We start from the raw sequence: 25,333 nt of genomic DNA on the forward strand, positions 1-25,333 counted from the left end.
GGATTAATAAAATAAGAGTTTTGCCTTTGAGAAACTCTTATTTCCGTGTGTACTTGGCCATGCTGACGAAGTGAGTGAGGATATAGAAACGAACTAAAAAAACAAACGTGTTGAAAGCCTTCTGTGTGACGGTCACTTTGTCCTGTGTTCTGTTACCTCATTTTAACCTCGCGAGGACACTCCAAGGTGTTGTTCGCTTTACAAAGGAGGAAACTGGCCCAGAGACGCTCACCACGTTTGCCAAAACCACGCAGCTTGTACGGAGTTTAGGATGTGAAATCTCCAATCCTCTCTCCTTCTCCACGGTTAGAAGCCAGCCATCTGGAGCGTTCTCATCTTTCCACAGCCAAACCGCAGACCTGTCTATACCAGCATCTAGCCTGTCCTTTCCCCTCTTGTTCAATGGAGAAAGCATGCTTCTCGGTATCACACGGATTCTGGATCCCAGAACTTCTCTTGGATCTGTTTGTAGGTATGGATTATCTTCTTTCACTCCCACTACTCCACCTGGGGCTTTTCCACCAGATCCTTCCCATCAGCGCTCAACACTCAAGCCCCACATGCCTTTCTAGCTCTCGTGCCATCCCTCTGTTCCCTTCCACAGGGACGCTTCTTGAAAGAATTGTCTGCCACCACGGTGTCCTCTGTTTGCTTCCTCACTTCCGGTTCCTCTGACCCAGTCCCTTCCCCTTGCTGCCTGTATTTCTCCAGCAAAGCCGCTCCTGCCAAGTTCAAATGGCCCCGTGATTCCCAATCCATTCTTGTGTGCGTGTGTGTGTGTGTTTTCTTTCTATATTCTTAAAAATTGCTCTTTGTAGAGAGGGATCACACTGCTAAATGTTGTTGCTACCCAGGTAATTGTATCTTAAATTTAAAGAACACTGAACTTTTATTTTATTTATTTTATTTTTTATTTGTAAAGTTTATTTTTATTTATTTTGAGAGAGAGAGAGAGAGAGAGAGAGAGAGAGAGACCGGGGTAGGGGTGGAGAGCGAGGGAGACAGAATTCCCAAGCAGGCTCCATGCTGTTAGCACAGAGTCACATGCGGAGCTCAGACTCATGAACCGTGAGACTGTGCCCTGAGCTGAAGTCTAGAGTCGGTCGCTTAACCAACTGAGCCACCCAGGTGTCCCAACACCAAACTTTTTAAAACCATGATTATTGAAAGATAATTCACATACTTGAAAATTCACCCATTTAAAGTGTACGATTCAATTGTTTTCAGGATATTCACAGAATATCCACCACAGCCTAGAGTTTAGACATTTTTACTGCCCCCAGATAAACCCTTCAGCTATTAGTAAGGGCTCCCCCTCTCTCCCCTAGTCCTTGGCAACCACCAATCCACCTTCTGTCTCTAGAGATTTGCCTGTTCTTGACATTTCATGTAAATGGAATCATACAATAGGTGGTCTTTTATGACATGTTTCTTTTACTTAGCTTGACGTTTGCAAGGGCCATCCGTGTTGCAGCCTGAATTGGTGTTTCATTCTCTCCCACTGTGTGGATACACCCCTTTTTGTTCATCTGTTCCTTAGTTCATGGACATTTGCTTACTGGTCACCCTTCAGCTATTATGAATAATGCTGCTATTGACATTTATGTAAAACTTTTGATATGGACATGGGCTTTCATTTCTTTCGGTCATACCTGTAAAAAGGGAATTGTTGAGTCACATCGTAACTCAACCTTTGGAGAACTGCACGGCTGTTCTCCAAAGGAGCTGTGCCAGGTTGCATGTCATTGGCCATGTATGAGGGTTCCAATGTCTGCACATCTTCCCTAACACTTGTTATTGTCTGTCTTTGGTCTTTGGTCTTTAGCCATAGCTTTTCTTTGTCTATTATGATATTAGCATTTTTGAAGAATTCAGCCCCTCTTCCCTTGGTGTTACTTGGACAGTCTTCATTTTAGGTTTATCTGATGTTTCCTCATGAGTAGATTCTGGTGACACGTCACGGGCCAGAACACTGCATAGATAGTACTGTGTCCTTCTTAGGGTGTCACATCTGGAGGCTCATGATGTCCATCTGTACCTCTTGGTGGCGCTAATTTTGGTCATCCGGTTGAGGTGTTGTTCAGTTCTCCACTCTATAATTACTATTTGTTTTTCTTCTTTGCAACTAATGGACATGTGTGGGGAAACCCTTTAAGATCGCTCAGATATTCTGCTCTTAGTCAAAATTTCCCCTAGATTTTCCTTCCATCGATGGCTCTTGCCTAATTCTATCTTTATAAGGATGGTTGCCAAGTGAGCATTTTCCAGCTACTGTCCTTCCTCTATATTTAGCAGCTGGTTCTTGGCATTAGGTTGTAAGCTAGATTTCTCCCTTATCCATTGATTGATTGATTGATTGATTGATTGTAAGAACATATGAATTTCTATTTTTCCTAATGCTTTATAATTCATTACTGTACTTCACTGATTTGGCCAGTGGGAGTTTCTCTACTCTGTCTCCTTTGTCCTTGTGACAAACCCCAATCCTTCTCTCTTTCTCAGCTCCATCGAGGCATAATTGACTAAATTGTAAGATATTTAAAGTGTACACCATGGTGATTTGCTAAACATATATACATCAGGAAAGGATTTCCAGCATCTGGTTAATTAATACATCCATCATGTCAGATGCTCATCCATCCGTATTTGTATGCTCTTTCTTCTCTTGTGAAAACCCTGGATCTGTACATCAATCCATCCCCTCACTTCTCAATCTTACAATCATATACACTAGTTTCAGAAGGGCTTCCCCTGTACCATTACAATAAACAAACCTACAAAAACGAGTTTGAGATTTGTTTATAATTCTTAAAATTCATAGAAGTGTGTAATGCGTATCATGAGAAATCTGAAAAATATCCTAGGGACTCAGAAACTTTCAATAAAAATCTCTTATAAGCCTGAAATACAAGCTCAGTTCTTGGATTGGAGTTGGATTTGGGGGTATTTTCTTTCTAAGGTGGAAAGGCAACTGTAATTTCCTGAGAGTAGCCTTTAATTGAAGACATGTTTGCAAATCCACTGTGTGATCCCAGAACTCATTCAAATAGGCGTTTGTGCTCGATATGTCTCAGGTTTGGCCTTGTCGGAGCATGCCAACAGACAGCAGAATCACCAGCTACATTTTGCTAAGAGAGATTGTGCCAAACTGATGCACTTGACCGCCCGAGGAAACAACTCCCTGCTCTTCCAGGTGAGACTGAAACCTGCTTACCTTCTTCTTTCTTCAAAAAATCCACAGAAGCATCAAAAATTGTCTTAAATTAGACCCAGGCCAATCTGGAGATAAGCTCCATCCCTGTCTACTCCCCTTCATTATTCCATAATCACCAGTTTGCATTTTTTGACTCACTTCCTTTATCATAAATCCCTCTACATTTGTTGACTTCTGGCCTCGACAACAGGAATGCTTACCAATGAAGAAAAGACTTAGTGCTGTGAACTAGAAGAGGAGACCCTCCCAATCTAGACAGTACAGATTGGAATGGAGTTGAGAGTTCAGGGGCCTAAGAAGTTCCTTTCCTCCTTTCTCACCCATGTAATATACTAGTTGAGAGATAGGAGTCAAGCAGATGGAAATTGACATCTCTTTATTAATGATATATCTAGGTTGGACTATGTTGGTGGATGCTATATTGTACAACCAAAAACCCATTTCAGGAAGGAAGGACTCATTCCCCCAGCTGTACATCTTCCAGAAGATCAGCTGACGGCCCTCTTTGGGGATGGTCTTGGCTGAAGGAAACCATCTTGCCCAATCTCACCTTCCAGAGGCAGCCTATACCCAATGACTGGCCCAACTTCAGAATACCAGGACTTCACCCCACTGCAATTTGGGACAGGTCTGTAGGGTTGCTGAGGCTTCTGCTGGGACTGCATTGCTGCTCAACCTCTCCCTCTACCCAGTTTGCTTCCTCCTCCCACTGTCCAGAGGTATCAATCCCAAGAGCACTGCCTTGTCAATTTCCTATAGGCTAATCTCCAAATTTGTCTGCAGAAGAACCCAGCCTGGGATGCATGCAGTCAGGGAAAGCGTCCTGGAGGTTGCATTTGACTGAGCTGTAAGACTAAAAGTGAGACAGGCAAACCAAGAGTATGTGTGATTCATCCCAGGGAACAACATAGGTGAAGGCCAGAGAACTTAAAATCTTGTGTTCTGAGTCCCAACTTCCTTCCCTGTTCCATTTAGACCTACCCAGGGCCTGACATCATTTTGGTTGTATGCATTAATAAGGATGAGTGAGCTTTTTCCATGTATTTCAGATTGTGGATTGTACCTCTTTGTTTGTTACAACAGAAGCACAGAAACAAACAATGCCAAACAGGAATAATAATGGCTCCCATTTATTGAGCTCTTACTATGCTCTAAGCACTGTATTAAGCACTTGATACATATTCTCTTATTTAGTTCTCCTAAGATCCTCTAAGGCAAATACTATTATTGTTTCTAATTTTATGAATAAGAAAACTGAGGCTTAGCCAAGTTAAGAGACCTTCCTGTTCTCCAGCATCCAGTAGGACTCTTGGCCACCTACTATAGACTCCCTTAGACAGAGAACCATGAGGGAGCATATATGAGGATGGCAGAATCCACAGCGGGTTGTGACCTCTCTTGGATGTGCACAGAGGGCCTGGCCTGAGGGCAGGACCTGCCTCAGGCAGCTTGAGGCTGGGAGACCTGACCTTGTGTGGCTTCCACCTCTCCAGCTCAGGTGGAGGTGGGTAGTAAGCAGAAAGGCCTCAGCAATGAGGAGAGAGCCATGGTTCTGAGGCTGTAGACAGTTGCCTCTGCTCAAACTAAGAGAAACTTGATAGACCAGTTTTTCTTGCCTTTGGAAAAGAAGGTGCCAGCATAAGGCCAGTGCTTAGGGATCATTCAGAGATGTTTTTTCAGGAAACAGAAGGGAGTGGGGCCAGCAAGGCATAAGGGGAGGCGTTTAAAAAAAGAAGGCCTGTGTGTAGGTTTCCCTTGCAGGTGGGGTTTCATTAACAAAAGGCACACCATGCCTCTTGGTTCTTTTGCTCAACCATCCAATCATGCATTTAACAATATCTATTGGGTGCCTACTATATGCCAGGCACTGTTCAAGGCACTCGGGCACAGCAGTGAACAAGACATTCAAGACCCAGCTCTTCTCGAGCTAATATGCTAGTGGGAGAAGATAGACCTACTCTAGTCTCCTAGCTGTCACTGGCCCTGTCAACTCCTGCTAAGCTTTTTTGGCCCGTTGCCTGCTCAAGGGATGGTACCTGGGCTTCTGCATGGTCATGGTCAAGGACGGGCAGGGTGTGGAAGTGTTGCTTGTCACCCCCACTACAACCTCCCTGTGGTAGGAAGGCTGGATTCCACATTATTCTCTTAATGGAAAGAGCTAATGCCAAAGCCATTAGCCTAGGCCTGTGGGTAAGAGGGCCCCAGGAGGCCAGCCCTAATCCCTCTGTGCCCCATCCCTGGCAAGAGGGGTGAGATGAGTCCAGATGGCCCTTACCCATGCATCAGGAGCTACTCTATGGCCAGTTCTCTAAAACCTAGGAGCCTGTTGGGTTGGCACCTATAATGAGTTGGGGCCTCCAGGCCCTGCTGCATGAAACCGAGTTCTTACTTCTCATCAAGGACTTTCTCTTGAGTGGGCAAGTCTGCTGAACTTGGGGCCCCTTTGTTTAAAGCAAGAACTACCACTGGAGAAACAGGTGTAGTGTAGAAAACAGCACTTGGTCTGAAGCAGGAGGAAAGCATGTTCTAATTCCAGGATTGCCACCTTTTAGCTGAGTGATTGGGCAAGTTGCTTGACTTCTCTCAATGAGCGTTTTGGAATATGTTATCATCCCTAACTCACAAGACTAAATAAGGTAATGGGTAAGAAAGGCTCAGGCTTGGAACACTTAGTAAACACTGGCTAGATATCAAATATTAATTGAATATGAAGTGATCTCAAATCAAAGTAGTAACTTTTTTGCTGAGCACTTGAGGGAATTGAAGGAAGTATAAAGCAACATGCCTGTCCCCAAGGAATTTTCCCTAGAGTTCAGTTGTAGTCTTGTAGAGTTCTCTGATGACAATATCGAGTGCTCAAAATTGCTAATAACTAGCATGTGGGTAAGTGTGCAAGTGTTACAAATGGGTTTCATCTACATATACAGAGAGAATTACAGACTAAGCAGGAAAAAACACCGAGGGAGCAAGTGGGCAGTTTTAAGTTCCCATACTGTATCTGGTAGGACACTTACTGGTGGGACGTAGGCACTATTCAAAGTAAAACCTTCTGAATAATGGGATGGGGGAGTGGAGGCACCCAGCCTGGGATTTGCCCTCTTCCAGGGAGTCTAACGGAGGGCTGGGTTCAGCACTGATGACAAGTGGACCTTCACTGACCCTTGGCAGTAGTCACCTGATCAAGTGGATTTTCACTGGAGAAGAACTACAGCTTACACATGAGTTTGTTGTCCAAATAGAAACAAAACCATAGATGGCCAGAGTTATGGAAGATGAAGACTCTGCAGGTGGAAGATCCCACAGCTCACTGATTATTATTGTTTCAGTCCTCGTACAATGAGAGGACAGCCCTTCGGGAGCCAGACGGGATCATGGCGGAACAGGGCCCAGTATAGCATGCAGGAGATCACGGAAGAATCACAAAGATAAGCAAGGAGAGGCATATAGAACAGAAACAGGGAAGAGGCTGTTCTTGTGGCTTGTCCTAGTGGGGAGGGACAGGTAGTGAACACCAGACCCATGTGGTTGTTTTAATTGTATACTTTATTTTCCTACTATAACTATATTTGTGCTTAACAGTTTTGTAATGTAATGTGTGTATAGTTTATCGTAGAGGGTGGGCTCATTTTAAACGAACCATTTTGCTGATATAACCTCCGTAGATATTGCCAAGGAGGGGAAGTGAATGGGCAGTTCCCATGTCCATGGCAGTCACCCGGTGCCCACCATGGGTGCACTGGTTGAGCTATTCCTTAGAGGGTGGTTCTGACTGAGAAGGTTGAGTATGGGCACCTCTCTCTAAAATGGAGAACAGAATGATTGCTGGAGGAATCCACCATACTGGCCGCTCCTTAAATTTCCTCCTATATTTTCTGCACTTGTGAAAACTGTCATCAGCCATATTTGTGGGGGCTTCAGGAATGTGACCCACTCAACCCTGTATCCACTGGTTGCTTGGTTTTAGAAACATCGCTGAGATTTTTGACAAGTGATTTCATGGTTCCTTTATTCCTGTGTGTCAGAGACAGAATATTAACTTTACACTCTAACTCGGATGCACAGAGAAAATATACCTTATTTTTCTTATATCTAGGGTAGCCTTCCCCGCTTCAATCCCACAGCCAACTCATTAGCAAAGAGAAAATGTAAGTGTTCAAATTTAAGCATAACTCAATATTAAATCTGAAAGTTTATTTAGAGTAACCTCTTTGGGATAAAATTGCTCAGTCCCCCAGATATAATTCCTCCTCTGTCTTTTTTGCTCCCAAAGATGCGTCCACATGTGTACATGAGAGGTGGTGGTGGTTTATGTGACGTCACAGCCATAGGGAAGATTCAGGGTCTTTGTTCCTTCTCGTGTACTCCTCACCGTCCCTGGAAGTATGACTCCTGACCTGGCCTTGCTCAGTTCGGTTAGGGCCTTCAAGCACCCTCTGGCTGACTCCCCCTCACCTTGGCCCTCTTAGGCTTTGGCAACTCCTCTGAAGAGACTCCCATTTGGCTTTGGCTAGAGTGTTTCCCTCAGTAGCCTGGGTACTGAGATCCCTCATCCTTCCCATGGTGATCCTTCTGGAAAATTCTTCCACTGGACTCTCAGGCATTTCTGAAACCTGTCTATGCCACACTAGGAACAAAGATGACTCAGGAAAGCTTGAGCCATACGGTCTGCCTCTGCCTGACTGTGCTGGAGTATCAGGGTGAGGAGGTGGTCCCCTCAGCTCAGTGTGGACAGCCAGGAAATTAGCCTCCTCCTCCCAGTCTTCAATGGCTTGCAGAACAGAGCCTCCGGCCTTCTTGGCTCTCTTAGACTTATCTAACCCATGGCCCTCCTAAGTTCACTGGGCAGTAACCAGCTAGAGCAAAAGCTTTGTTCTGCTACCTCCATATGCTTCTTCTGTCTCCTGCTATATCCTGGGCTAGAACATGGAGGGCTTGTCTTTTGCTTCTGTTCCATTTCTTCTTGCACAGAGTGCAATTTGTTCCTATAAGGGCAAGAGTATCTTCTCCATACCATGGAAGCGCTCTCTGAGCCGGGTCCTCCAGGCTTAGATGCTGATACCTAAGGAGGAAGACAAAAGAATTTGGAAAACCATCTCTCAAGACAGTAGCCTTGGGTGCAAAGCTATTATCCTGCTACCTAAATTGTGATTGCTGGAGCTGATTACTACCTTGGTAATTCTTTTTACGCTCTCTCTGTCACAATACCTAATCTTCTGGAAGCATTTGATAATAAAGGTCATGTACTTGGGGAGGTAAGAAAGAAGAACAATCTTAGAGATTTCAAAATGTGAGTTACCCTTCTTAGACCTGCTTCTCTGGAAAGGTCCTTCTACTTGGGCACACTGCAGTGGTGTGGGATGGAAATACCTCCAAGTGGAAAATGTCTTTGTCCCAGTCAGCCTGATAAATCTGGGTCCCAGCCAAAGACGGGATGACAGCAGCTGTAGCAGATGACAGAGGGAGATAAGAGTCCCTGAATTGAAAAACAAGAGGGGACAGTACCTCACCCAATGGGCATCTTGAAGGAGGGAAAAAAAAGAAGATACTTAAAGCATAGCACATAAAGAACTGAAATAGACTTCGTCAAATAAGAACTATTTGCTACTCTACTACTAAATAGCTACTAAATAGCCAGCCGACTGGCAGTCACCCTTCATTTAATAGATATATTTTAATAACATCTTAATTAGCACTTTCTTGTCTACCTCCCCCAACCTCAACCTTGTCTAAATAGTCATTTTCATGTATTTGAACTGTTTCCACTGCTCTGCCTTCCCAAGTGTCACCTGCATGAATGAGGCACCCTCTGTCCTCAAGGTGGAAAATTTAAGCACTAGCATATTGCCCCTTGTTATTCGTTAAGCTTTCTATGAGGAGCCTGGGTTTCTGCAGGGTCCTGGTTTCAAGAAAGCTCACAGTTCAGCAGGGTCACATAGTTCTTGCCCATTTTCTGTGTTGGGTAAATTTGCAACTGGCCGCTGGCAGAAGGCTCTGTCTGCTAGGACTATGCTCTCTTTCACGGGAGCATGTTAGGGGTCAACTTCAAGCACTATTAGCTAGGACTTACTCTCTTCATCTTCCCCATTTCCTCAGCAAGGTATCATCTTGACTGCTAGGTGCAGTACCATATATCTCCTGGAAACAGGGACACCTGAGACTTCAAACCTGTAAGGAGAGATCAAGCCTAATAGCTCAACACAAGTTTTCTGAAATCGCTGACGTAAATACATAAGGATCGCGTGCCTACTTTGTGCTCACACCATGCTTAGCACTGGAAACATAAGTGTGCAAGACAGACATCGTCTCCCCTCTCAATGGAGTTTATGGGCTGGTGGAGGAGACAGGCTTTGTTAAAATATTTGCTCAAACAAATACATAATTACAAGTGGTGATAAATGCTGTGGAAAAAAACGCAAAGTGTGGTGAGTGGAAAGAGCTGACCTAGCTTGAGGGAGGAGGTGGAATAGAAAAGTCTGTCTAAGGAGAATGAGTTTTCAACTGGGATCAAGAGGAGGACAGGTGTGGATAGGAGACCAGAGTCTGTGGACAGGGTATACAAAAGACCTGAAGCAAAATGAGTGTGGCTGCTTTCAGGGACCGAATCACACCAGTGTTACAGATTAAAGTGTGTCCCCTTCAAAAAAGATATATTGGGGGGAAAAATACGTTGAGGTCCTAACCCCGGGTACCTCAGAATACGATCTTATTTAGAAATAGGGTTGTTGCGGATGCAATTACTTAAGATGAGGTCCTACTGGAGACCAGTAGGCTTCTAATGCAATGTGCCATCCTTATAAGAAGGTGGCCACGCGAAGACAGAGACCTGGCGAGAATGCCATGGGACGATGGAAGATTGGAGCAACGCACCTACAAGCCAAGGAATGCCCACGATGCCTGCAAACCACCAAAAGCGAGGCGGAAGCAAGGAAGGCTTCCCTCACGGTTCTGGGGAGAAGCCTGGCCCTGCCAACACCTTGTGTTTGTAGCCTTCTAGCCAGAACTGTGAGACAATGAGTTTCTGTTGTTTAAGGCACTGGGTCTGTGGTACTTGGTTACAGCAGCCCCGGGGAACTTTCAGAGCGGGTGTGGCCAAGTTGTAAAACGGAGCGCAAGGGAGGAGTGTGAGACGAGAGGGGAAGAGCAGGAAGGGCCATAGACCTGTGCTCAGGATTCGGGGCTCTAGCCTCAAAGCAGTGGGGCAGCAGTGAGGAGTTTAACTGCTATCATTCAAGTCACAGTGCACACAGATCGCCGTGGTTGCGGGGTGCAAAAGGACTGGAGACGGGATGAGGGGTGTTGTAGTTTGAGTTCTCCAGGAGGAGACACTGCGATAAAGCCTGAGCTGACAATGCCTCCGCTAACCTGCTGAAGAGCTCTGGAGCGAGGACCGTCAAAGTTGTGCTACCACCTCTCAAATGATCAGACATTCCGGCTTCCCAGGGTGGCCACCTGTACGGGATGCCCTGGGAAAGGCATGACCTGAGGCGAGGTGGCCCGTCAGCAGCGGAGGCAGCCTCGGCAGGAAGAGTGAAGCTGTCTGCGGTCTACATGCCCCACGGCTGGTCAGTAAGTCCTTCCTTGAAGGGTTCTGGGCTGCTCATCTCCTCTTCTGCCACAAGACATCAATGGGGACCCCAGAAATGAAGGGCTCCAGGGGAGAGGTGACAGTGGATTGAGCCGGTGTGGTGGCAGTGAAGAGAGAGAATGTGGCCTGGTTCCGAGATGGGTTAGTAGGTGAAATGCTACATATTGCAGAGATTGAGAGGATTGAGGCTTTAAGGGAAAAGTAGGCATCAAGAAGGGCTTCCAGGCATCTGCCTTTGCCCCACCGAATGGATGATTGGTGCCATTCACCAAGTTAAAGAGCTCTGGAGAAGATCGAATATGAGAAAGTAGAAGGTCGTGCTTTCAGATGTGAAATACTATTGGATGAACTGGATATACCGAGGAATAAAAACCCTGAGAGAAACACACACGCACGCACACGCACGCGTGCACGCACATTTTGGTTCCAAGAAGAGTCCTGTGTGCTCACCTCTCATTCTTGAAAATGCCATCTGTTGTTGTACCACTATGGATTTTACCCTTTTTGCTGGAACCTGAATCAGCATCCATAATTTACCTGATAAGCACGCTGAAAAGCTGTAGTGCAGAAAGATATGAAAAGGAACTCAGACATCTGAGGAGTGAGGATGGCCCCACACACTGCACAGGAAATAATTAGCCAACTCCCGAGCCAGCGGTACCACCCCACCGATGGTATCACTTGCTAATCCAGGACTGTAGTAACTCCAAGGGTGAGGCGGGTAGGTTTGAGAGGTGAGAGAGAGCGGCGACATGAAAGACTGAAGATTAATTTAAGACCGGGAAAGAGTTTTCACCAGAAAACCACTTTGCTAAGCAGAATCTGCGGACAAGTCCAAGCAGAACTTTCCATCCAATCGAAGTTCATCAGCTGAACTGGGCTCATAATTATGCTCCATCCCACCACCAGCTGGGGCTGCCTCCTGTACCGCCCCTTTGAGATGTCAAGTTTTCCGTGGATATGTTCATTGCCTTTGACTCAGTGAGTCCAAATTCTGAAGCTGATCCTAAAGAAAATAGCCAATAAAAGGAAGATGCTGTAGGCATGATGATGTTATCAGCACATTTTATGATAGCGATATATTAGAAAACTCCTTTCATGCCAAGAATGCATCTTCACTTCGTGAAAGGTGTTGACTGTGGTCATTATGAGGGCTGTGTTACAACAGGAGAAGATGCTCGCCTAGTCTCTTTGCTGAGCGGCCGCCCTTGGGAAGCACTGTGATACATCCGAACATAAAAGTAGGCTCTGATGTGGGGAGTAAACCACAAAGATGATACGTAGCCTCTAGGAGGTCACACAGTAAGAGGGAGAGCTGAGATTCTAACCCAGATCAGTCCTTCTACAAAGCCCGACTACCCAGCCACTCATACATTTAACCAACAAATATTTATTGAGTCTCTAATATGTGCCAAGAGCTGTGTGAGGCCATGCTGTTTTGGTGATATCATCTTCCCTGGAAAGAAAGGGAAAAGTGCAGCTTTTCATATGCAGATGCAACTTCTTGTCTGAGAACTGCAATGTTTTAGATGGTGTCTTATAGTTTTTAGAAACTCATAGTCTTTATCCTCCAACTGTTTATCACCTACCCATCTTCAAGACTTCTCTCAGACCCCTTTCCCCATTTCCTCCAGCCACAACAGCTCTCTCCCCGCACTGGGTCCCTTTACCACACAGTTCACACCTAACTAGATCTTGATGAATCCTGATGGCCAGCCCTGGAGATTTATTCTTTGGTATATACTGTCTTACTCTTTACTTAATAGATGCACATGTGTGTGCATGCTCTTCTGCGTGTGTGTGTGTGTGTGTGTGTGTGTGTGTGTGTGTTCTTTCCAATAAGGCTGTAAACAGCTCCATTAATTGAAAATTGTTGAGGCTGGGAGTTCTCTGATTCATAGGCTTCACGTGCTATTGCCTCACCAAAAAGATGGCCGTATTCAAACTAAATAATTTATGTCTTCTTTGCATATTTCAACCCAGCCACGTCAAGCCTGCAAAGACTTAAAAATTGACCCAGACATTTTAAAAACGTCTCACTTAATTATTTCAACAACCTATGAATATGTGTATCAGTAAGACTGTGCTTCGTTAAGCTGTAATAGCAAACAACCCCCTGATCTTCGTTGCTCAAAACAACAATAGGTTATTTTTATTTAGGTCGGTAGGGAATCTGTTGTACTTTAAACCCACTCAGAAGCCCGGATGATGAAGATTTCTGAAATGTTCCCAATCTTTATAGGGTGAGAGGAAGAAACAGGAGCAATTCTTGCACTAGCTTACAGGTTTCCATATTTTATTGGCCAAAGTCAATAGTATGGCCATGCCTAAAATCAAGGGAGAAGGGAAGTGTAGTCTCACCAAATACCCAAAGAAGAAATAGAAATATTTGGTGAAGAGCATTAATAATTACTATGGTTTTTTAGTATTACTATTACTATTTTTTTTTCCTTTTTAGTTTTTAAATACCACGAAACTCAGATGGGTTTAACAACAGGTCCAAGGTCATACATTTAACCACAGAAGAGCTAGGATTTGAACTGAAGTCCGTCTGATAGTGGAGACTACGCCTCTTTCGCTTATTTCAGAGCTGCTTTCCGGAAAGGATGCCTTGCACATTCTTTGGGTTCTGGCTGGCCTCACTTAAATTATTCTTCTCTGTAGGGCTCTTCATTGGCTACTTCAGGTGTATCCTCACCAAACATGATGTCTGTTTGCTCTTCTAGTAGTCGATTCATTGTTATTTCAATTTTTTTAGATTTTTTTAATGTTTATTTATTTTTGAGAGAAGAGAGTGAGGGAGGGACAGAGAGAGAGGATCTGAAGCGGGCTCTTGCTACCTTTTCTTTGACAGAGCAGATGTCAGTAATATCAAGGTGAATAATATTTAGTCCTAGCTTATAAGGGTTTCATCTTTAACTGGAACAATCGCTAAAGGTAGCAAATAATTCCCAAAGCAATGTGACAAGTACTATAATGAAGACCTGCCCAGTCTTTGGATACAGGCTGTCTCCCAAAGTGGAATTAGGAAAATGGAAATGGCACACGTGAGAGTCACCATCACTGGAAGTAACCCAGACCAAGTCTGCAAAGAAAAAGTTGCAGAGATTGTGGAACACGCCTGAGCCTGGCTAGCCTGGATTTTTTTGCAAATAAGAAAGCTCAAAGCTAAACAACAATAAACTGCAGCATGGGACAGGACTGCTAACAGAAAGTAGATGGTTTGATTGGGATTTCTGAGAGGGAGGTATCCCCGATGGAAGTTTATTACTTGAGATGTAGCACTGTCAAAGTCATAGAAAAATATAGCCTGGGGAAACTGAGGCTCAGGGAGAACCAGTGATGGGTCCCAGCTCACAGAAAAATGGTGATGTTGGGATTTCACCCCAAGGCTGTCTTCCCTAAAAGTTGAATGTCCACACGTGTTCCATGTTGCCACCTGCCACTAAGTGAACCACCCAAACCAGCGGCCTGCAAGCCAGAACGTTGATGGCACTTCCAGGGGCCCCGGGAAGACTTTAATCTTGGGTTCTCCCAACCCAGCTGCCACCTTTGATTATTTGAAGTAAAAATTATACCTGTATTGGTATCTTTCAAGCCACTGCTCTAAATCTCTGAAGATAAGCATTACAGATAAATGTATGCTGCTCCGTTTATCAGTCTTTTGAAATCTCCAGTTTAGGAATGAATATGTTGGGTTGTATGTCCCTTTCAGGCTCCACCCTACCCTCCTCTCAGCCCATAGGCTGCAGGGAGAGATGCTACATCCATTTACAAACAGGATGACAGAGTAGTTAATTCTTGCTAGAGCCATTTATTAATATAGCCATGGCTCCATTACAGTGTGAGTTTCTGGAGGTCAGTAGCCAAGTGTTGTGCCTTTAAAATTACTCAGGCTTCTAGAAGAGTCAAGAGAGTTTTTTCATTTGTTTCATTTCTTAAATGCTGTCATATTATTAAAGTAATCTGGGTCAATGGAGAGTGACATGATCTTTTTGGCAGTTTATGGATAATTTCTAAGGAATCTTCCTACACTGTAGGAATCTTTCCTACATTGTAGAAAAAAGGAAATAAAATGGAGAAAGACTCCACTTTTGATCCAGATGGCATAATAATAGGGACTGGGGTTGAAATAACTAAGAAAAGACAAAATATAGAAAATAAAAGTTTTTAAGACACTGATAAGCAGGCAAAGAAAGACAGTGGTCCCGGAGATACAAGGAACAAACGTGGTGAGCCCTATGGTTGCCCAAAGTTACTGACCTGAGCTTCTAGGCCATAACTCAGGGAAGGGAACCCAAGCAAAGCCCAGCAGACTCCTTCAGTTGGGAGATGAAATTGAGAAAGCAGGGAGATCAAGGCAGCTAGAATATACATTGGGAAAAGTACCATAGAGGCGAGAGCTGCACGAAGAGAAAGACCCTTGGATCCACAAAGAGGTCCTCTTGAGTTTTTAGCAGGGTATGATCAGCACATATGTGCAAGAGAACCACCAAAGGTCAGAGAAGGAAGCATTCAAAACGATTAAAGAGGGGCGCTTGGGAGGCTCAGTCAGTTAAGCATCCGACTTCAGCTCAGGTCATGATCTCATGGTTCATGGGTTCGAGCCCCACATCAGGCTCTGTGCTGACAGCTCAGATCCTGAAGCCTGATTCAGATTGTGTGTCTCCCTCACTCTCTTCCCCTCCCCTGCTCATGCTCACTCTCTCTCTCTCTCTCTCAAAATAAATATACCTTTAAAAAATCTATTAAAAAAAAGATTAAAGGAATAGTTCCTAATGCCCATCTAGGGACAGAAATAGTCCTGCTCCTATGAGCCACACAGGAAAAACTTGTAATTCATGGGGCATTGAATAGAATATTCTAGAAGGTCTTGCCTCAGTAGTGAAGAATAATTATCCCTAAACTGATTATTGCTCTGGACCATAAAATATCACTGGATATTTTATGAATCATAAAAGCAAACCCTGAGAGGATTGAACTGTTTCCAAGTAACCGTATCCTAAAACAAAGCTCAAAAATATTTACAGGAATATAAAAATATCCTGTCCCCAACACAATAAAATTCATAGTATCTGGCATCCAATACAGAAGAGTTCTCACTTGGATACCCATCCTGAGTTCTCTCCACCTCTGCAAGACCTCTGCAAATGAAGTGTGCCCTCCCTTAGTCTCTCAGACTGCCATCAACAGAAATCGAGAAAGCAGCCTACAGCAACCCTTGTTGTCTATGAGAGGCTCTCCTCCAGCCTTCCATATGACCATCAGTCAGGAGTCCAGAGAGCAGTCAAGAGCTCTGTGTGCTCCTGACACCCCTTCCTACCCTTCTGTGATAGATAATTTTACATGTCAACTTGACTGCATCATGGGATGTCTAGATAGCTGGTCAAACATTACTTCTGGATGTGTCTGTGAGGGTGTTTCTTGAAGAGATTAGCATTTGAATCTGTAGTCTGCGTAGAGCAGGTGGCCCTCTCAAATGTGTCTGGGCTTCAGTCTGAATAGAACAAAAGGCCAGAGGAAAGTTGACTTTGCTCTCTGCCTGGCTGCTTGAGCTGGGACAGAGATTTGCCCTCATTGCTCCCAGTACTCAGGCCTTCCAGCTACACCACTGGCTTTCCTGGGGCTCCAGTTTGCAGACAGCAGATTATAGGACTTCTCAGCTTCCACAATCAAATGAGTTAAACCTTATCATAAATCTTGTGTGTGTGTGTGTGTGTGTGTGTGTGTGTGTGTGTGTCTGGTATAGATAGAAAGATAGATACGTAAATAGATAGATAGATGATAGATAGATGATAGATAGACAGACATAAAAATAAAATAGGATATATCCTATTGGTTCTGTTTCTCTTGAAAACCTTAGGCGAATACATCTTGTCTGCCTTCAACATTCCAGCTCTACCACCATTGTCTGCTTTGAGACCATCAGAACTTATCTCATTAGTCCTTCTTTATATCAGTCACCGCAAGAGGCCCAAGGTGTCCTGGTTATTCATCATCCCTTAGACTCTCATCCCCACGTGGCTCAGATGTCCCCTTTTTTGGTGAGGCCTTCCTAACCATGCTAATTCACATTGCAATCCAACCCCTCTACACCCCGAGCCCCTTTCCCTATTTTATTTTTTTCCGTAGCACTTACCCCAACTGAATATACTATATATCACTTATTGACTTGCCCACTAGAATACGAGCTCCATAAGGGCAGGGAATTGTACCCATTCACTGCTGCACGCCCAGTGTTTAGAACAGTGCTGGGTACATAGTAAGCAGCCAGTAATTATTTGAGGAATGAGGGACACATGCTGTGTCAGCATTTAACGGCATATCTATGAGTTCCTTCTTCAGAAAAGGCGGGCCCTAGTTTCTGAATGTAACCTGATGCTCAGTGAATTGCTCACAGGGTCCTTTTTGGCCAAGCATTTTACACCATCTCAAGGATCATGTGTAAGCTGCGTCTGAGCACTCACCCAGATCCACCCCCACCACTGAAGTCTCCCGGAGGACCCAAAAGGCGGGACTGTCCCATGGCCAAGAACGTACTCCCAGATCTGTGGCTCCTGCAGTTCCCCTGGCTCCGTAAATGGCACCACTTTTCACCCAGATGCTTGGTCTAAACACTAGGAATTACCTGTGATCTCTCTCTGACTGCTCACATCGGGTCCATCTCCAAAACCACTCGGAACCGGAATACTTTCCGCCATGCCAGGGCCACCGTCTCCCTGAAGCGGCCTGAGATCTGCTGCTTCTACGTCTGCTCTTGACCCCTACTGTTCATTCCCACAGAACAGAGATCTTTCCATTTGTTTACTTCTTGTATTTCAAAAAATATTTCGGTGACTTAGGAAATTGATAAAGTGGAGTACTTGATGAATAAGAATACAATAGAATAGAATAAATAGAATAGAATAGAATACGATCCAAATGTGAAATAGGTACTGAGAAAAAAGCCTAGAAGGAAACACGTGGGTATTTTAAGTGTAATTATCTCTGAGTGGCAGGATTATGGTTTGAATTTCCTTCTTTATGCTATTTAGTATTTCACAAATACTCTACAGTGAGTATGTATAGTTGCTAAGAAAACAGTAAGAAAAATGCTGAGTGACCAGTGAGGCAGCACTAATGTAGGTCAGATTTATTTAATAGATTCAGAATTGTTAATTTATGAATGTAACGAAATTTGGAGTCTGCTCATTTTGTAGATCTCCTCGTGCATCCCAGTCACTGCGCTACTAGGCGCTTTTCCCATACTTTATTTCTGTGGAAAGGGAGCCTTCTTCAAAGAGGCTAAGTGGTTTGCCCAAAGTCACTTAGCTGATAAGAGACATGGCAGATGCTAACGAGGTCTCCAGACCAGACATCCAGGCTCTACTCACTACCCCACATTCTCTTCTCTTACCCAAAGGCTGGGGTCCAGGGCAGACACGGCTGGCAAATGACTGGGTCAAAGATGGCAGGATTGAGGTTATCAGCCTAACTAAGGGGGTGAAATGGTTTGGTGAAGACACTGTCAGCCAATGTAAATCAAGTGACTAGAGCATCGTTTTACAGGCATACTTGAACTTGGAACTTATTAGCAACATGGATTTAATGTCGCCTGTAAAAGCAGCATAAAGGTAAACCTTTATTTATTCTGCTTCCTCGTGCTATAAAAACAGAGCTCATGCTCTGGGAGTTGATGAGTCTGGAAAAAGGGGTGGGGCTAGGCGCTGGCATCTCCACATAAGTCCTGACCTCTTGAGTAGAGAGGGGAGGAGCTGGGGGGGTGGGGGGTGGGAAGGGGCAACTGTGGTTTCCCTCAGTGGTCCTGAGAGACTAATCTTGTAATAAAAAAACCCGCTTCCCATTACACTCAGAATAACACCCACATGCTCTGCACGCAAGGTCCGTGCTTCTTATGTGGCCCACCATCTTTCTTCTCTTTGTCCAGAGCTCTCAGTCCCTGGGCTCTGGGCTCACCAGCCTCTGTGCTTCTGGAACTTTCCGGTATTCTGGCAGGGTCTTCACCGACTCCTCTGCTGCCCCGTTGCTTCTCCTTCATGCCGGTGCTCTGTAGACTCCCTCTCGTCCTTCGGATTTCAGCTGAAATATACACCTGAGGAGAGGCCTTCCCTGGTGACTTCATGTGAGAGACCCCCACTCCACATCACAATCACTCTCTGTGCCCTTAACCCCAGTCTTTTTTATAAGCATAACTTTTAACTGATATAATTTCAAATTCAAAGAATGTGCAAAGGATATACGGAAAAAATAGGTAAGTTGTGAAGCATGATAACATAATAAACACTTATGAACCCACCAATCAATTTAAGATCTAGAATATTAACAATACCTGCTTTTTTTTTAAGTTTATGTATTTATTTCTGAGAGAGAGAGAGAGAGAGAGAGAGAGCACACGAGCAGGGCAGGGGCAGAGAGAGAGAGAGAGAGGGGGACAGAGGATCCGAAGCAGGCTCCATGCTGACAGCAGAGAGCCAAATGTGGGGCTCAAACCCATGAACCATGAGATCATGGCCTGAGTTGAAGGCAAACACTTAACCAACTGAGCCACCCGGGCACCCCCACAATACCTGATTATTTTCTGCATAGCACTTATCAACTATCTAAAACTATATTATGTACTTATTTCTGTATATATTTTCTTTCGTATCTACTGGAAGGTAAGGTCCGATGCCTGTCTTGTTGATTGCTGTATCCCAGAGCTTAGAATGCTGCCTAGAAAATAAATATTTGAGAATGGATGAGCAACGAGGGTGAGGCAGAGAGGTCAGAGGAGTGGGACGTTACTGTCAGTGGTGAGGGGCGGCCTGCACTGTCTCCATGCAGAGATCCACAAGCCCACCAGACACAGCCCACCCCCTATTTCTCTGAAGGCTAGTCACATAACGTAAAGTGTAATGTCTAGCTATGTAGACAAAGGCACGCGAGGCCAGTTATTTTGCCATTTTGAGACTCCATTTCTGTCTCTGATAAAATGGACCATAATAGCTACTTGCGGGATGCCTGGGGTAGAGATACAAACATTCTCACCTTCCTCTGTAATACCTGAGAGAGCAGGGCCACGGAGGTACAGGCAGCTGCTGGCAGCAGGCAGCTTCAGACCTGGAGGCTGACAGGCAGACAGACAGACAGACAGATAGACTCTGGGTGGGCAGAACTGTGGCAGACAGATGCCCAGGCCACCCGGGAAGCAGTGGAAAGCCTCTCCTGCCTTCTCAAGGGCCTGCTGCATGTGCTTTGAGCCCTGCACTGATGCCCGAGGCCAGGCGCAGACCCCTAGAGTGGTGGGATGGCTGGGCCTTGAACTACCTGCTGGCAGGGATCATACAGGGTCTTGGTGCCTGAGTGGAGGATGCATCATAACTGAAAAGAACAATGAAATCTCTTTTCTCTTCAGTGAATCAGGGGAAAACTTCAGTCGAGCCTCGGTTTTTCCCCCCCAGTGCAAGTGTCCTGATTAAGCCAGTCTGTACTAAAATTATATCCAGGGGAACCAGGCCCTCAGGACAGTCTTCAATGTCTTCCTTTGCCTGGCAGGCTAATTAATTAACTCAACCAGCAGTCATCAAGCGACTAGTATGTGTCGGGAGGCCTTTTGCAGGGCCAGGGTGAGGAGGGGTAAATGCATGGGGGCAGAATAGCGCAGTCAGTATTCTCCCCCCTGGGGAAAGTGGAAGCTGGGGGGTGGTGGGGGGCGTGGGGAGGGGGGTGCAGCCAGCTCTGTGAGGGCCAGGCGGAGTGACAGCGAGCTGCTCCTTGCAGAAGGGGGCTTTTGCATTGCGCCTGAAGGATGAAGGAGGCACAGGCCCACCCACGGATGGTGGAAAGCAGTACACATGTGGGCATGGGTGCAGCAGGGAATCATTTCAGAGACATGGGCTGCAGCCACATGTTGACGGCCTTGCTCACTGGGTCCTGAAGGCAGTGGAGCAACACGATCAGGTTTGTGCCTCAGACAACCCTCGCAGGGAACAGCTACTCCTCTGCCTCTCTCACCTTCACTCACCCTTCAGCTGATCAGAACATGTCCGGTTTCCTTTGGGGGCTCGCCCCACCCCCACTCTCAGCTCGCGTGGTTCCTTCTGGTTCCTGAGTCCTGCCTATGATTCAGGCCTGGCCCATCAGTGTATTTCATTATTTTATCCCGAGGGATCGATTCAGAGCTGGGCAGATTCTCCCGGTGGTCCGGTGAGACCCTGTTCGTGGACAGTCATTGGCTCTGTCGGGGAGAAGTCTCCTGTCTGCCAGTCTTGAAGCAGGAAGCCTGCCAACCTGTGGCTGTGGGGCCACCGGTGGGAGAGGACCGGCTTGAGAACGACACCAGCACAAGGGGAAGCAGAATGAAGACCTGGATTGATCAATGATGCTCCGTGCTCTCCCTGCCCATCCTGAGGATCCTGCCAGACCCATGGCAGGAGCAGGTCCCGTGCTTCTGAAACCACCTAATGGGTAGAAACGGGCTTTTTTTCCCTGCTCTGTCTACCGGACACTGACCTTTTTTTTTTTTTTTAAGTTTTATTTATTTATTTTTAGGAGCGAGAGAGCATGCACAAGTGGGGACGGGGCAGAGAGAGAGAGAGAGAGAAGGAGAGAATTCCAAGCAGGCTCTGCACTGTCCGTCCAGAGCCTACCATGGGGCTCATACTCATGAACTGTGAGATCACGGTGTGAGCCTGAATCAAGAGTCTCATGCTAAACCAACTGAGCCACCCACGCACCCCGGGGGATTGACCTTCTTGTATGACTCTCGTTCCATAAAGACTGTGAAAACAAACCCCTCTGAAAACAAATGGGCCATTCGGGAGGGATTTCCAGTTCCTGTAATCATTCATTCATTCATTCATTCCACAAGTATTTGAGATTCTACTTTATGCCACACTCTGCGATAAGCCTATAATTGTGAGCAAAATAAACATTAGGCCCTGTTCTCATGGAGTTTGCAGCCTATTAAAAAAGACAGATGATAGGGGCGCCTAGGTGGCTCAGCCGGTTAAGCCTCCTACTTCGGCTCAGGTCATGATCTCACAGTTCGTGAGTTCCAGCCCCTCATTGGGCTCTGTGCTGACAACTGAAAGCCTGGAGCCTGCTTCGGATTCTGTGTCTCCCTCTCTCTGCGCTCCTCCTCTGCTCACGCTGTCTCTCTCAAAACTAAATAAACATCAAAAAATTTTAGATACGACGGATGATAAAATATGTAGTTAGAATGAATATGTAGTTAAAAATTGTGAAAAGTATCACGAAGGAAAAGTACAGGTAGCTATGAAATGTATTCTGGGGTATCCGATCTTACGGGGGTAGGATGGGTAGGGATCGGGGGAGTTTTCTTTAGGAACCAACAAATGAAATAGGAGCAAAAAAGAGGTGTAGGAGTTGGCTGGGTGAAGGACTGGGAGCAAGGAACTTTCCAGGCAGAGGGAAGAGCATGTTCAAAGGCCCTGGTGTTCTGTCAGCCATCTTGAAGAGCTTCCTCATCCCCACAGGCCCTCCTGGGTGGGAAACGGGGAGGGGAGGGTGGAAAAGGTGGCCTAGGAATCCAGACTTGGCTTTGCTTGGCCCTTAGACACAAATGCAACATATATAACTGCCTTGCTTCACTCCTTCATCTCTCAGTCCCAGGGCACCTTCACTCTTTCTTCCTTAAAGAAAGTCCCTGTGCAAGTATCTTGCATTGGCGACGGTAAGGGGAGGAGGCACATTGCTAGCCTGCCTCGACCATCCTTTCCTCATTTCTTCCACAGCAAGAAGGTTTCAACTGGGCTTATTCAGTTACTATAACTTAAGATTATAGTGATGATTCACTGCTTTTTTTTTTCTTGATTTGGAAATCATGCTGGATATTTAATCTCGAAGCTTTGTTGAAATAACAGACACACAGAAGTTTAAAAGTAGACGTTACATGACACTGAAAACGTAAGCAGAAAAAGAAAAAAGTGGATAAATTGACTTCATCGAATTTCATCGAAATTTAAATTTTTTGTGCTGCAAACAATACCATCAAGAAAGGGAATAAAGAGGGGTGCCTGGGTGGCTCAGTCGGTTAAGCGTCTGACTTCAGCTCAGGTCATGATCTTGAAGTCCGTGAGTTCGAGCTCCACATCGGGCTCTGTGCTGACAGCTCAGAGCCTGGAGCCTGGCTCAGATTCTGTGTCTCCCTTTCTCTGCCCCTCCCCTGCTTGTTCTCTCTCACTCTCCCTTTCTCAAAGAATAAATAAACATTAAAAAATATTGAAAGAAAGAAGAAAGAAAGAAAGAAAGAAAGAAAGAAAGAAAGAAAGAAAAGGAAGGAAGAAAAAAGAGAAAAAAAGACAAGTCGAAGAACGGGAGAAAAATATTTGAAAATCATATATTGGATAAGGGGCTTGTATCCAAAATATATAAAGAACTCTCAGGTCATCATAAAAAGAGAAAGGCCACAGGGGCGCCTGGGTGGCTCAGTCAGTTAAGCGTCCAACTTCGGCTCAGGTCATGATCTCGCGGTTCGTGAGTTCAAGCCCCGCATCGGGCTCTGTGCTGACAGCTCGGAGCCTGGAGCCTGTTTCCGATTCTGTGTCTCCCTCTCTCTCTCTGACCCTCCCCCGTTCATGCTCTGTCTCTCTCTGTCTCAAAAATAAATAAACGTTTAAAAAAAAAAGAGAGAGAAAGGCCACAATCTAAAATGGGGCAGAGGATTTGAATAGACATTTCGGCAAGATCTAGAGATGGCCAATAAGCACATGAAAAGATGGGCAACATCATTAGTCATTAGGGAAATGCAATCAAGGCCCTAAGGAGCGATCACTTCACATCTACTAGGATGACTTTAAGCAAAAAGATAGCAAGTGTTGGTGAGGGCGTGGACAAGTTGGAACACTCAAACACTGCTGGTGGGGATGTAAAATGCTGCCGCTGCTTTGAAAAACGGTGTGGCGGTTCCTCCAAACGCTAAACACAGAGCTACTATACGAGTCAGCCATTCCTTTCCCAGGTACGTACCTAAGAGAAAGGAAGACGCAGGTCTATACAGAAACTTGTATTCTAATGTTCACAACAGCATCGTTCATAAGAGCCAAAAGGTGGAAATAACCTAATGTCTACTAACTGATGATGAAATGAATAGTTGCTTTATCTATGAAATGGAGTATTATTTAGCAATGAAAAGAAAGGCAATATTGATACATGCTACAACGTAAGCCCTGAAAGCACTATGTTGTGTAAAAGAAGCCAGCACATTCAATGATTCCATTTATATGAAATGTCCAGAAGAGACAAGTCTCTAGAGACAAAAAGACTCATGTTTGCTTATGGTGGGTTGATGGGAGTGAACGGGAGTGACTGCTTATGGCTATGGAGTTTCTTTTAGGTGGAATGAAAGTGTTCTAAAATTAGATGCAGCAATGGTTATACAACCCTGTGAATATACTAAAAAACATTGAACTTTAAGTGGGTGAATTTTACAGTACATGAGTTTGTGCTTTTTTTTTTAAGTAGGTTAATGATCTCAAGTAGATCAATCAATATTGTCAGAGCCTGCGGTTGAAGTAAATTTTATCCAGATTCTGGCACAAGACACAGGTCAGTCAGAGAAAACCTCCCCAGGGGAAAAGTGTAGCGATAATAATGGTCACATTATTCACAGTGGTAACTGAAATTGATATGACCTTTATGGTTAGCAAAGAACGTCTGCATTTGCTTGTTTAAATCCTTTCACTCACATGAATCACAGGAGGGAGGCATCATCACACATATCTGACACCCAAGGGAACTGTGGTTCATGGGGTTTAGGAACAGGTAAGATCATATGGGTAGTAAATTCTGGGGCTTGAGGCAGAGCCCTGGTCCACCTGCCCCAGATCTCATGTCACTTCACTAAGCTTGGGAGGGCAGAGGCCATGCTCTGTCTTTTTACAATAGTAGCCCAGTGCCTGGCAGGATGAATACATGAATGAATGAATGAGTAATAAGTTACTTCTCTTTGGACTCTGTGACCATGTAATGCAAAGTGTGTTTCCATCTCCTCCTAGGAAAAGGAGACCAAGAAAGACAAGCTACAGGGGCCATCCTCGGCACACAACTTCGCAAAGTGCTGGCCGGCAGCCTGGTCTCCAGAAGTCACACTGACTTTATCCTTTTATGGGCATAGAGAACAAGGTGGGAATATCTCAGAGCTGAAGGCTTCCCATTTCCCGGGGCCTAGTATATGGTCCTCAGTCACCCAGTGCCCTACTGAGATCATCCTGAGGGGCACATGGATTGCTTCAGCCCCACTCCCCACGTCCTGCCATCTTGAATTCCTGATCAGCATTTGCCCTCCAGAGAAAGGTTGAACCTCCCAAGGCTGAGGTAACCCATAGCTAGTCTGTGCTGTCCAGAAGATGGCATGGGATCCCACAAAGGAGGTACAATCTCACGCAGCCAAAGGAGTCTTTACGGATGAAACCTGAACGGGACAGAGAGAGCTTTGACCTTCTGCCTAACACGTTGAGTCAGCTGGTAGTTGAGTTCGGTTGGTTGGCTGTGTCTCAGATGTCAGTAGGAGACGAAGCAAAGATGTCCTGTTT

The 25,333-nt window shown here is 45.3% G+C and overlaps 1 long non-coding RNA gene across 1 annotated transcript; it reads left to right on the forward strand.

The window, feature by feature from the left end:
- The first annotated feature begins 60 nt into the window (after positions 1 to 60).
- Positions 61 to 24,957, forward strand: LOC122200290. The gene is made up of 3 exons (XR_006193779.1): positions 61 to 472; positions 3,075 to 3,193; positions 24,797 to 24,957. It is a non-coding gene; the product is annotated as an uncharacterized LOC122200290 (long non-coding RNA).
- Positions 24,958 to 25,333: the final 376 nt, after the last annotated feature.

Source organism: Panthera leo, chromosome D1, assembly GCF_018350215.1.
Source record: "Panthera leo isolate Ple1 chromosome D1, P.leo_Ple1_pat1.1, whole genome shotgun sequence".
In the NCBI taxonomy this organism is placed as follows: Eukaryota; Metazoa; Chordata; class Mammalia; order Carnivora; family Felidae; genus Panthera; species Panthera leo.